An 11,817-nucleotide genomic window follows, 5' to 3' on the forward strand; every position below is an offset into this window, starting at 1 on the left:
AGTGTTTAAGTGCCAACTGAATACCAAACCAATCCAGCTCTGGCCTCCACAAGTTCTCAACCACTGTGTTTCAGAGCTGCCAGTTCTCAAAGTTAATAATAAATGACACTTGGCGATTGCCTTGTCTGTCTTCTGTGCTGGCTACAACCTCTCCTCAGACTTAAATTCACATGGGCAGGAAAGAAAGATATGACAACTCTGCTGCTCAAGAAACCTTAGAACCGTGGTACGAACAGACTGTAGTGATTCAAATGGAGACTGCAGAAGAGTTTGGAGGAAAGGAACCCCCCTTTGAGAGCTGTGCCAAACAGGTGTTGGCAGCTTCCTTGTGTTATGGTGGCCAAAGGTTCTGGGGGTGGGTGAATATGAAAGGGAACTTGACTCTAGCACCACACAGAGGGCAGGCTGGCTATGACAGGGCACTCCTCCCTCCTGCCTTGTTAGCTTCTTAGCTCCCATACCTTCTTGGGGCTATTCTGGCAGAATTGAGCAGCCGTGTTATCTCCCTACTCTACAGAAGGAAGGGGGAGAGGGGGGAAAAAGCTCCCTGTTCTTGGTCTTCACATTATGCTGACAGAGCATGGGAGGGCAGCAGATACCAGACAATGCTGTGCTGTGAAGTCGAGCTTTGTGCAATGAAGTGGCACAAAGAAGACTCATGATGGCTGTTTTTGAAAAGAGGGCGTGTTGACCCACAGCTCAGTCAGAGGTGGCGATGCAGATGCTGCAATTACTCTATCAGGCTCCAGAAGGCGTTTGTGGCCTATTGGGACCCCTGGCATTAGAAGTGCTGTGTCTGCCAGCATATGCTTCATTAATATAGTTGTGGTTTTCCTCAGGTCTCTTCCAGCTCTCCCTCAGCATGGCATGTGAGCTTGAGCCATTTCCCCACCTTCTGTCTAGCTCTTGCATGAAAGAAAAATATTAGTACCTACTAACTAGGTAATGGAAATTCTCTCTTCTAGAAAAGCAGCGTGAGCCCAGTGGCAGCAGATGCTTAAGTTTTGGTTGCTGTTGGCCTCAGAGGAGCTAAGCAGTACTTTGCTGCCATTTTCCCTGTTGGTCATTTCCAGCTGTTAGGAACAAGCAGCACAAATGAATATTATGGAGGACCCTGATGTTGCTGGAGCTGTTTAGTGAAAGTGCCTGTCTCTTAAAGGTATTTTTCTGTTAGGTTAGCCTGGTGCTAACCTAACGGCAGTGCTGGAAAGGAGGAAAGTGCATTTGCTATTACTCCCATAATCTAAACTGGGGATGCCTTGAAGAGTTAACTATCTAGTTAATCCTACTTTCCTGACAGATGCTTGTCAGGCTGTCAGTATCTAGTGTACTATGATCAGAGCTGACCTAGTTCTCTGGTTCAGATCTGTGGCTCTCTGGCTGTTCCTAAGCTCTGCTAATTGTGCTTTCCAAGATCTGTACAGAAGGCAGTGGTACTGGCTATCCCAGGGGTGAGCAAGCAGGCTTAAAGATATGTAACTATCCCTAAAGACAAAGCAATTGCTCTTACACAGATTGCAAATGTAGATCACAGAACCACAGAATGTCCTGAGTTGGAAGGGACCCACAAGGATCATCAAGTCCAATTCTTGTCCCTGCACAGGACAACCTGTAAATTCACACCATGCATCTGAGGACATTGTCCAAATGTTTCTTGCATATTGTCAGGCTTGGTGCTGTGACTGCCTCCCTGGGGAGCCTGTTCCAGTGCTCCACCACCCTCTGGGTGAAGAACCTTTTCCTAGTATCCAACCTAAACCTCCCCGGCATGTCTTTCTACCATTCCCTTGGGTCCTATCACTGGTCACCAGAGAGAAGAGATCGGTGCTTGCCCCTCCTCCCCATGTGAGGAAGCTGCAGACCACAATGAGGTCTCCCCTCAGTTTCCTCCTCTTTAGGCTGAACAAGCCAAGTGACTTGAGCTGTTCCTCATACGGCTTCCCCTCTAAAACCACCAACTTCATGGCCCTCCTCTGGACACTGTCTAGTAGCTTTATATCATTAATGTACTGTGGCACCCAAAACTGCACACAGTAGTAGAGTGGGACAATCACCTCCTTTGACAGGCTAGCAGTGCAGTGCTTAATGCACCACAGGACACAGTTGGCGCTCTTGGCTGCCAGGGCACACTGTAGGCTCATGTTCGACTTGCTGTTGACCAGACCTCCCAGCTCCATCTCCACGGAGCTGCTTTCCAGCCTCTTGTTCCCCACTCTGTATGTACATCCAGGGTTGCTGTGCCCCAGGGGCAAAATCCGGCACTCGCCCTTGTTAAACTTCATACGGTTGGTGATTGCCCAGCTCTCCAGTCTGTCCAGATCTCTCTGCAGGGCCTCTCTGCCCTCAAGAGTGTCATCAGCAAACTTAATTAGTATTTTTTCAAGTCCTGCATGCAAGTAATTTATGAAGAGATTAAAGAGTACTGGCCCTAAGATGAATCCCCGCGAAACCCCGCTAGTGACTGGCCACCAGCCCAATGCAACCCCATTTACTATGACCCTTTGAGCCTGACCCATCAGCCAATTGCTCACCCACTGCACTGCATGTTTATCCAGCTGTGTGCTGGGCATTTTGTCCAGGAGGATACTGTGAGAGGCAGTATTGAAAGCTTTACTGAAATCCGGAAAGATCACGTCGATTGGCTTCCCTTGGTCAACTAGGTGGGTGACCTTGTCATAGAAGGAAATTAAGTGTGTTAAGCAGGACTTTTCCCTCATGAACCCATGCTGGCTGGGATCAATGACTGCATTGTCTTTCAGGTGTTTTCAATAACTCCCGGAATAATCTCCATAATTTTCCCAGGCACTGAAGTGAGACTGACAGGCCTGTAGTTACCAGGGTCATCCCTGTTGCCCTGCTTGAAGACTGGGACAACATTTGCCAGCTTCCAGTCAACTGGGACCTCTCCAGATTCCCAAGATCATTGACAAATCATTGAGAGGTCTCACTATGACATCAGCCAGCTTTTTAAGTACCCTTGGATGAATCTCATCAGGCTGCATCCCCTTATAGGGATCCAGCTTGCTTGCTGGAACAGCAAGTCCTGCACAAGTTCGGGGTTGACTGGGAGTTTATCATTCCCACAGTCATGGTTCTCTAGCCCAGGGCTCTGGGGGTTCCTGAGCCCACCATCGGTGTAGAAGACTGAGGCAAAGGAATCATTAAACATCTCTGCCTTGTCTGTGTCCCTGTTTGTGAGGTGACCATGCTCATCAAGCAGCGGGCCAATGTTATTTCTGGTCTGCCTTTTGCCATTAATGTATTTGAAAAAGCCCTTCTTATTGTCCCTCACGGTACTGGCCAGTTTCAACTCTAATTGAGCTTTGGCTGCATGTATTTCCTCCCTGCAGTGGCAAACAGCATGCACTTGATGGACTTGCAAAAACGCAAGTGGACAACAGGTGGAGCAAGTGCATTGCGGTAAGTATGTGCAGGAAAATAGGAACAATTTTACACTCTTGCGTGCATATAGGGATAGCAAGGCATAATCAACCTCTGCTGAAAGGCAGCACTTTTTATCTCTGCCAGCACTGCCCTATAGTTCAACAAATGGTGTGAAGGTGATTTAGTTGTCATGTGGAATAAATCGCAATCATCATCTAGGTCATGTGTACAGACTGGTGATTAGTCCTGTTTCTGTCTTGCATCAGCAGCTTCACTAGACTAGATAAATTCAGTAGGAGCAATATTGGCTATTGCAGACAGCTATTTAGCCTGAAAAAAACAACCTAAAAAGCCCACTATCCTCATCAGTGATAGCCCATTAACAACACTGTGTGTTAGGAAAGGTGGGGTAAGCCAGTGTTTCATGAGAAAAGGAGCTCAGCAATGAGCAGATGCCAAATTAAAAAAAAATAAAAATTGGAGGGTCCCTTGGATTTCAGGGATTTGAGTTCAGATACTCTTGTACTATTTTTTCCAAAGGACTGTGTATTCATCTTCCTCCCCTATCAGTTGTGGAAACTTATAAGCATTTTGCATGCTTTCAAGTCAAGCGTTAAGGTAGGCAGTCCAGACCCTGCCCTTACCCATAGCTTGAAAAATGTCGACTAATGTGACTTATCCAATCAGAGTGATTCTGTAGGTGTAGCTGATAGAAAAAGACCCCAGCAAAGCAAATTCACGGTCTTGTACTGCAAGCCCCAATATTGCTGCCTTCCCTAACATTTTAGTGTGAAAAATGCTTGTTAGTGATACAAAACTCAAGAGTTTTGTTTTTGCACTTACTGTATACTTCAACCCATGCATAAAAAGGAATGGTTTTTTTTAAGTACACACAGACACACAAATTTCAATTCTATGAAATTGTGGGAACTGGTACTAAATGTTTGTCAGGCAATAAAGCAGAATAAACTTTCACAGGTCTCATTTTCTCAGATGAAAGCCTTAGAAGACCTGCTGAAATGAAAAATTCTTTCTTTCAGTACTGGGAATCTTATGTTCTGTGTTTTCTCTTCCATGTAGTTGCCTCAAGTGATTTCCGCAGCTAGGAATACCTTCCGTGAAACTGTAAATCCTTCACATGGGCTGCTGATAAGAGATTTCTGAGAAGATCTGTGAACTATTATTTCATCACATTGTCTCAGTATTGGGGATAACTGAAGCACCTACACAGTGATTCTTAGTAATATAAGGTCAAATATTCATCTTCATTTTAAAACTGCATGCCTTCTCTTATTTACAGGTAAACTTTATTTGTTACTCAGAGTCCCTGCTACATTTAATAATTTTATTCCTCCCTGATGCCAGACTGGGCTTGATCGATCCCAATCATGTACTGGTTTATACAGTAGATGAACTACATTTTAATATTAAGTAACATACACCGGCAATATCAGATGCAGTCAGAGACATATGCAGATAATGATTACAAATACACGTGGTTATTTTTATGCATATATAAATGGATAAATTTTTGTTTGTTTTTTTTCCTCTAACTTTTCTAAAACAATTGTAACTATTTTATATTATCATTCCTATGCTGAGTGTCCTTGTTCGTGTCACAGTGTTAAGTGGGCTTCATGTTAGTATAAAATTCTGAATTCCCTGTTCTAAAGTGTAGTATGTAAAGTAGAAAGTGAGATCACCACAACAGTACTTCTGATCTATAAGCTTGGTTCATTTTGCTCAAATTTGGAATTTGCCTATAAAATGAATGAAACCTCTCTTGGCGCAGTTTGCACCTGTTGCCCCTTGTCCTTTCTACGTGGCTCCTTGTGAAGTTGTAGCTGCCCTTTAAGTACTGTGGAATACTGTGATGAAGTTTCCCCTGAACCTTCTCCAGGAAGAAAAGACCCAGCTCCTTCAGTCTTTCCTCACAGGGCAGCTTCTCCAGCCCTTTGATCACCTTCGTGGCCCTCCTTTGCGACCCTCTCCAGTCTGTCTGCATCTTTCTTGAATTGTAAGGACCAGATGGACACAGCCCTCCAGATGTGGCCTGACAAGCGCTCAGAGGACTGTGGTGATCACATCTCTATCTCTGCTAGTAATGCCCTTGTGGATACAGTCCAGGATCCGATTTGCCTTTGCTGCTGCACCAGCACAGTGCTGACTCATGTGCAGCTGCTTGTCCACCAGGGCCTCCAGGTCCCTTTCAACAAGGCTGCTCCCTAGCCATAGATCCTATCCTGTACTGGGCTTCTTGGTTATGTTGTACCAGGTGCAAGTTTGCACTTGCCTTTGTTAAACTTCATGCAGTTCTTGCTAGCCACTCTTCCAGCCTGTCTAGGTCTCTCTGTAAATTGTCTCTCCCTTCTGATGTGTCCACCTCATCACCCTGTTTGGGGTCATTAGCAAACTTGGTGAGGGTGCTTTCAGTCTTGTTGCTCAGATCATTTATGAAGATTTTGTATAGTGTGGGGCCCAGTATCGATCCGTGGGGGACCCTACTTGTGACAGGTTGCCAGTCTGAGTAAAAACCATTGATCATCAATCACCCTCTGAGTGTGGCCTGTGAGCCAATTACCTACCCATCTCACAGACCACCTATTCAGTCTCTGTCTTGCCAGGTTGTCCAGGAGAAGGCTGTGGAAAGAGTGTTGAATACTTTGCTGAAGACCAGGTAAACAACAGCCCCTGCTCAAGATCTAAGTCCAGATTCCATCCTGGCTTTAAATATCCCAGAAAGTGCCACTGATTCTTTCAATAGATATATCAAGCTGCTTTGAAATGACCAAGCCTTATGCCTCAAAGACTTAGAACAAAAAGAACAACTAATTATTCTGTAAAACCATTTTATATATATCCTCAGTACCTCCTGTTATGTCTAGTCTTTTGCTATTGACTAATTCTAATCTGAAATTGTATGTGCTAGGATTAAGCCTACAACATGCAAGTTCTCCCTGTGGTGCAAATGTGCAAGAGGGCAAAGCAGGTAGCAGTGGAAATGCCCGTATAAGCTCCATCCCATTTTTAAGTGGACCATTTTGCTTGCTAGCATAGTACCAAAAGGTAGGTATCACCACTTTGTGCTTGATAATGTGTGTCATTTGCCATATTCAATAAATCAGCAGTATAGTGAAAGTGTTAGGGTTTTCCAGAGGAGGAGATGTTCCCAAAATAATTTATCTCCTGTCTTCCTGTAGTTCCTTATTTAGCTTCTCTGCCCTTCCCTTTTGCCACCTTAGAACTCAAATTCCAGAGGAGCTTGCGTTTTGGTGCTGATTTCTCAGCTTGGAAAGCATTAATCAGATTTGGTCAGAATCCACCTGAAATACTGACATCTTTGTTCAGAACAGGACAAAAATTAAAAAAAACCACAACCCACCAGCAAATGCCAAAACTGTTTTCCATAGCAAGCTGCTGTCTATGCAGTAAAGAAATGCTAGTTGACTGAAAACTCACATGGTCCTTCATGTTTGTTTGAGAAGAGTCACCACCTGGCTCTTGGTGATCACTTTGGCTACTGTGTTTCTCGCATCTTCACAGGCTTGTGGTTCTGCCCTGTCCCCTGATGTGGCCCTGCCCTAAACTTTTACATCCAGCCACATAGTACCTTCTCCAGCAGCTATCATGAAGCACACCTTCACGACACCTTTCTCAACAGTGCCTCACTAGTTTCAGAGCTGCTTATAAGAGGTGTTTAGATGGGAGTAGACAAGGTGGAGTGTGGAATACGTCTGAGAGGGAGATGTATCCAAAATGGGCTGAGAAATGCTGGGCTGAGGTATGGATTTCCAGCTGGATCATGTTTTATATTTTACAGTTCTGTCTGCATTCCTGTGGTGCACAGGGGAAAATGAGGATTTTTATATTTTAACTGGAAAAAGCCACCCACATGAAACATTAAGTGACCCATTTTCCTCTTAATAATTTTTCTCTGCTTGTTTGGTTCTTTCTGTTACTGCAGTGAAAATCTCTCCCACAAGTGGCTGCTCGTGCACAGCAGTTTTTGTAGCTGACAGTGGAACTACTTGTGTAGTGGGACCAACTGGGTGCAGTAGGAGGGAGCTATGATCTGATGGGCTGTTGCAGTGCGTTTCTGTTGTGCGTGGGCTCAGCAGGCAATTGACAAATGGTTTTTTTACTGCTATGGCTTGCCAAACAGTTTGTGCCTCCACCACCACTGGTGAGATTTGTGGTCATTCATCACCTCATGGATCAGGTCTTTTGTTAATGATGTCCCTAAAAAGTGTCATACTTACTTACAGGCACCAACTGATGTTAATTCTTAATTCCTTCAGGATTCGAGGGTAGTGTGTGAACAACGAAGAAGAATTGGCTGAGTTAACAAAGGGAAAAATCGATTACAGAAATATTAGTGGTGCTATATTAGATATGCCTGCACTCCCTGAAGGATAAGCTAAGGGCTGTCAAAACACTGTGCAATCTATTTTCCAGTTTTATTTAGCTTTGCTGAAGACCAGGTAGCTTTTTTCATGGAGATGAGAAAAAAGGCTGCACAAAGCCTGACTGTTTGGTCTTGGTTCAAAAGGTGCTTAATATGTTTGCCTCCACTGTCCCTATTTTAAAGTGTTACACACAACGATTTCCACTGTACTCAGCATTTCTGAAAAACCAGGTCACTTGAAGGGCTGTATAACTGGATGCAGAGAGTATGATCTTGTGCAGCTCTCTGTGACGGTGTTGGGGGGAAGGATGAGGCGTGGAAGTGCCTTTGTCATGCAGGTCCAGTTGCTGGACAAGTGCTTAGCCCTCATGCGTTTGTGTCTGCTAATGACAACAGAGCTCCTGATTGAAAACAAAATAGTGGATCTAGCTCTTTGCACTCATGTTTTGCTGTGTTCACCTTGGTTGTTATAACCTGGGATCCTGATCCTTGTTTTCCTTGCAGTAAATGGTGGAAGTCCTGCTGACTGCAGAGGGAGAGGACCAGGTTCTCCACAGACTTTTTCCCCCGGATGCAGAAATAAAGCAGCAGACTTTGAAATGCAGCCTTCATATCTTGTCAGCATGTTTCTTTCTAGATTCCTGGGAGGGCCCTTAAAGACAGCAGCCCCGATGGACAGACAGGAAGAGGGCTAGACATTGCAAAGCATGAATAATGCTAAATTCTAGCCTGGTTGTTCACCTAATGGAGCTCTGAGTAATAAAATGAGGTTTCTGAGAAAGCTTGAGATTTCTGTTGTAAACAGGGTTTACAACAGTTTTGTGCGTTTTAGTTTTGCGCGTGCTTAAAAGATTAATTTGTTTTTAAAATTGAGTTCCTTGTCCCTTCACCCACACGCATGTGGCCCCAGCACCCTAATTGCCACCATAGCCTTTACTTGCTTTTTGAGAGCCACCCTGTGATCATTTCAACAGCTACCCAGTCTGCAGATGTACTGTTACTCAGAGTGAGCAAAAAAGAGGTTTTGTAAGGGCCCGTGTAAATGAGTGGATAGCACAAGAAACAGCTTTGTGGTGTACAGAACAGGACAGGAGAGTGGAAAGAGCTGATATCCACATTTCCCAACTCTGCTACCAAAATCACAGTCTCCCCGTTGCAGCAGCATGGGCCCCAGTTACGTCAGCAGAGATCCCTGTGGACAGATCCCTCCTGTTGCTTGCGGCACTGTGGTGTGGGGTACTGTTTGTCTGTGTAGTTATCATCTGTGGGCAGTGATCCTTTCCGGGAGGACTTCTTCTGAGGCAGGATTTGCAGGGGGCAACACAAACTGCCCCTAGGAGTTGGAGAAACAAGGAGCCTTGATGAAGAAAGCCATATATATTTACTGTATTTGTGCCTCCTCTTGTTCCTACTACAAGAACTGTTATAAGTATTTGCAATGTAAATGAGTAAAGCTCAGAAGTCTTCAGTGGCAATTTACGTTGCATTTGGTAGAATCGTGCCATAGATCCCAGCCAGTATGTCTTCAAGGGTTCATTCATACAAGTAAACGAATGTCCAATATGAGCCTGCAATAGGCCGGTCTGACCACTTCTAGCTCTGCAACAGGCATGAGGATCATTCTCACAAGTCTTTGTAATGCTCTTGCAAATGGCCAGGGGCTTTTTCAAGTTAGATTTGGACAACCATGATACGAAGGTAGGTCTGGAGGAAGAGTTCCTGCCTGTTATGGTGTGGCACTTCAGGACATGCTCCTGATAACACTTTACTTTACCAAGGAGGACTGATGGGACAGGCTTTACCTCACCTCCTTGTACGTGTCTGCAGTATAAATATCCCCACTTGAACAAGACTCTCCCGTGCCGTGCCTCCTTTTATTGTCGAAAAAGTAACAGCCTTTTCAGGATGTGAGTCATCAGACCTATTTCAGACTTTTCATTTAGGTGAGATTAATGGTGGCTTCTCACTATTTGCATCTCTCTAGTGACTCGCCGGGTACTAGATATCCGTGACTAGATCTGATTTAGCAAAGGTTTTATAGAAGCCTATATCTGCACAGAGGCATCACCCTGCCTGACTAGACCTGGTTTCTTAGCTGCAGAGTTGATTTTGATAGGTAGTACGCATAACATGAAAACAAAACCATAGATGGGTATTTTGTCATCTGCCCTGAAGCTGGATTTCGCTGTCCGCAAAGACGATGACCCAACCTGGTTTCACGTATGGATACAGCTTCTCTTCCACCCCACTAAGGGCCATAGGGCTGGTTTCCAGCACACCTCACAGGCTCATACACTGCCCCAAAACACCCTGAGGGGGCGTCTGTGGACTGCTGTTCTGCACTTGCTCGTCAGCTGGAGCGCAGGCAAACCCACAGTGTCAAAAGATGTCTTGGGGACATGATACTTCTCCTGGTTTCAGGCTGTGATTGCACAAGTCAGAATTACATTAGGGTAAATACAGTGTGACTCAGGAGAGAGATATCCACATTTTTTCTTAGAAAGTCAAATGCTTTGCAGGACTTCGATTTTCATCTGCTGTAGTCTCCAGCAGGTCCTGCTGGGGAGACAGGTCAAAGTGGAGGAAACTGGACTCTTTTCTCTCATTATCAGAGTGTTAAATATTTTACAGAATTCTAGTGTTGAAAGCTGCAATCTGAATGGTTGAGAAAAAGTTCAGGCCTGCATACTTAGCTTCCAGAAAATGCCCACATGAATTTCTCTGATTAAACTGGAGCAACCACAAGGGAAATTCTGGGGACAATTTCAAATTCTAAATAGAAATGTAACAGGAAATTAAAGTAAAAAGCAAAGACCTATGACCAATACCCATAAAGAATCATTTGACCAGTGTCTAGATTTCAGCTGCATAACAAATCTAGGCAAACCACCAAGAAATATGGATTTGTTATGCTTTTTCAGTTATGTTTCTCAGGCTCAAACTGCTTGAAGTAAATAAAACTGAGTCAGGAAATTAGTGTATTAAGGTTTTCATTGATGTAACTGTAAAATGTATTTTACAGTATTAATGTCAGCATCCAGTCATTGCTTTGCAGTCAGTATAATTGCATGCATCTGATACTTAAAGGCCTAATCCTGATCACATTGATCCTTTTAGAACGGCTTCCTTTATGCTGCTGAGCCTGTCAGCAGCTGCTTGTATTGGGATGTGTGTGCATATACAGGTAAGAGAGTGTTCACATGATGAAAGCTCCAGGCTTCCTGACAGCAATGTCTCAATCATCTCTTCAGTGATTTTGGTTTTGGGAGAAATTGGATACCTACCTGACATGAATGAGCAAACATTCACAAACTGTCCTGTTTCAATCCGTGATATGACTTCTCAAGTAACTTCTTACACGTTGGAGGTGAGTCTCCAGCATTGGGCCACTAACACTCCTGATCTTTTGAGTTCACAAAACCTGTCTGGCAATGCTGCCACATGCACAGCACCACTAAATGGGACAGCCAGCGACCTAAAAATATGATAGAAAGAGAAAATTATGCTTAGCTCTGTTTGTAGGCCCAAGAGAACAAATAATGCAATTGCAAGCTTATAGTCTGTAAGGCTTTCTTCTCAGATTAATATTTCCAGACATTCAGTGCTAGAAAACTTTTGAAATTAAAACTCCAGTCTATAGTATGTGAATGCACACACATGTATAAATATATACTCTGTCTTATATATGACAGTATAAAAGTGATTGTAATGGAAAATCATATGTCCTGAGTACACTATTGTTACTCCATTAAAATTGCTTGCTTTGGTGTGTTGCACACCGTGGCCTGATGTTTTGTTAAGTGAAAAATACTTTACTTTCTTTAAAAAAAAACCCACCTTTTTAACACTTTCCATCTCCCTACCGCAACAATCAGAGATGAATTGGATTTCTTAAAACTCAAAGGATTCTTTTTTTTTTTCCCTCTAGGCTAAGAACAAGCATGAAAAATTACAAAGGAGGTGACATATAATTATATATATGCATATATGTAACGGCTTACACATTTTTACATTTTGTATCTAAGAAA

Source organism: Phalacrocorax carbo, chromosome 1, assembly GCF_963921805.1.
Source record: "Phalacrocorax carbo chromosome 1, bPhaCar2.1, whole genome shotgun sequence".
Classification (NCBI taxonomy): domain Eukaryota; kingdom Metazoa; phylum Chordata; class Aves; order Suliformes; family Phalacrocoracidae; genus Phalacrocorax; species Phalacrocorax carbo.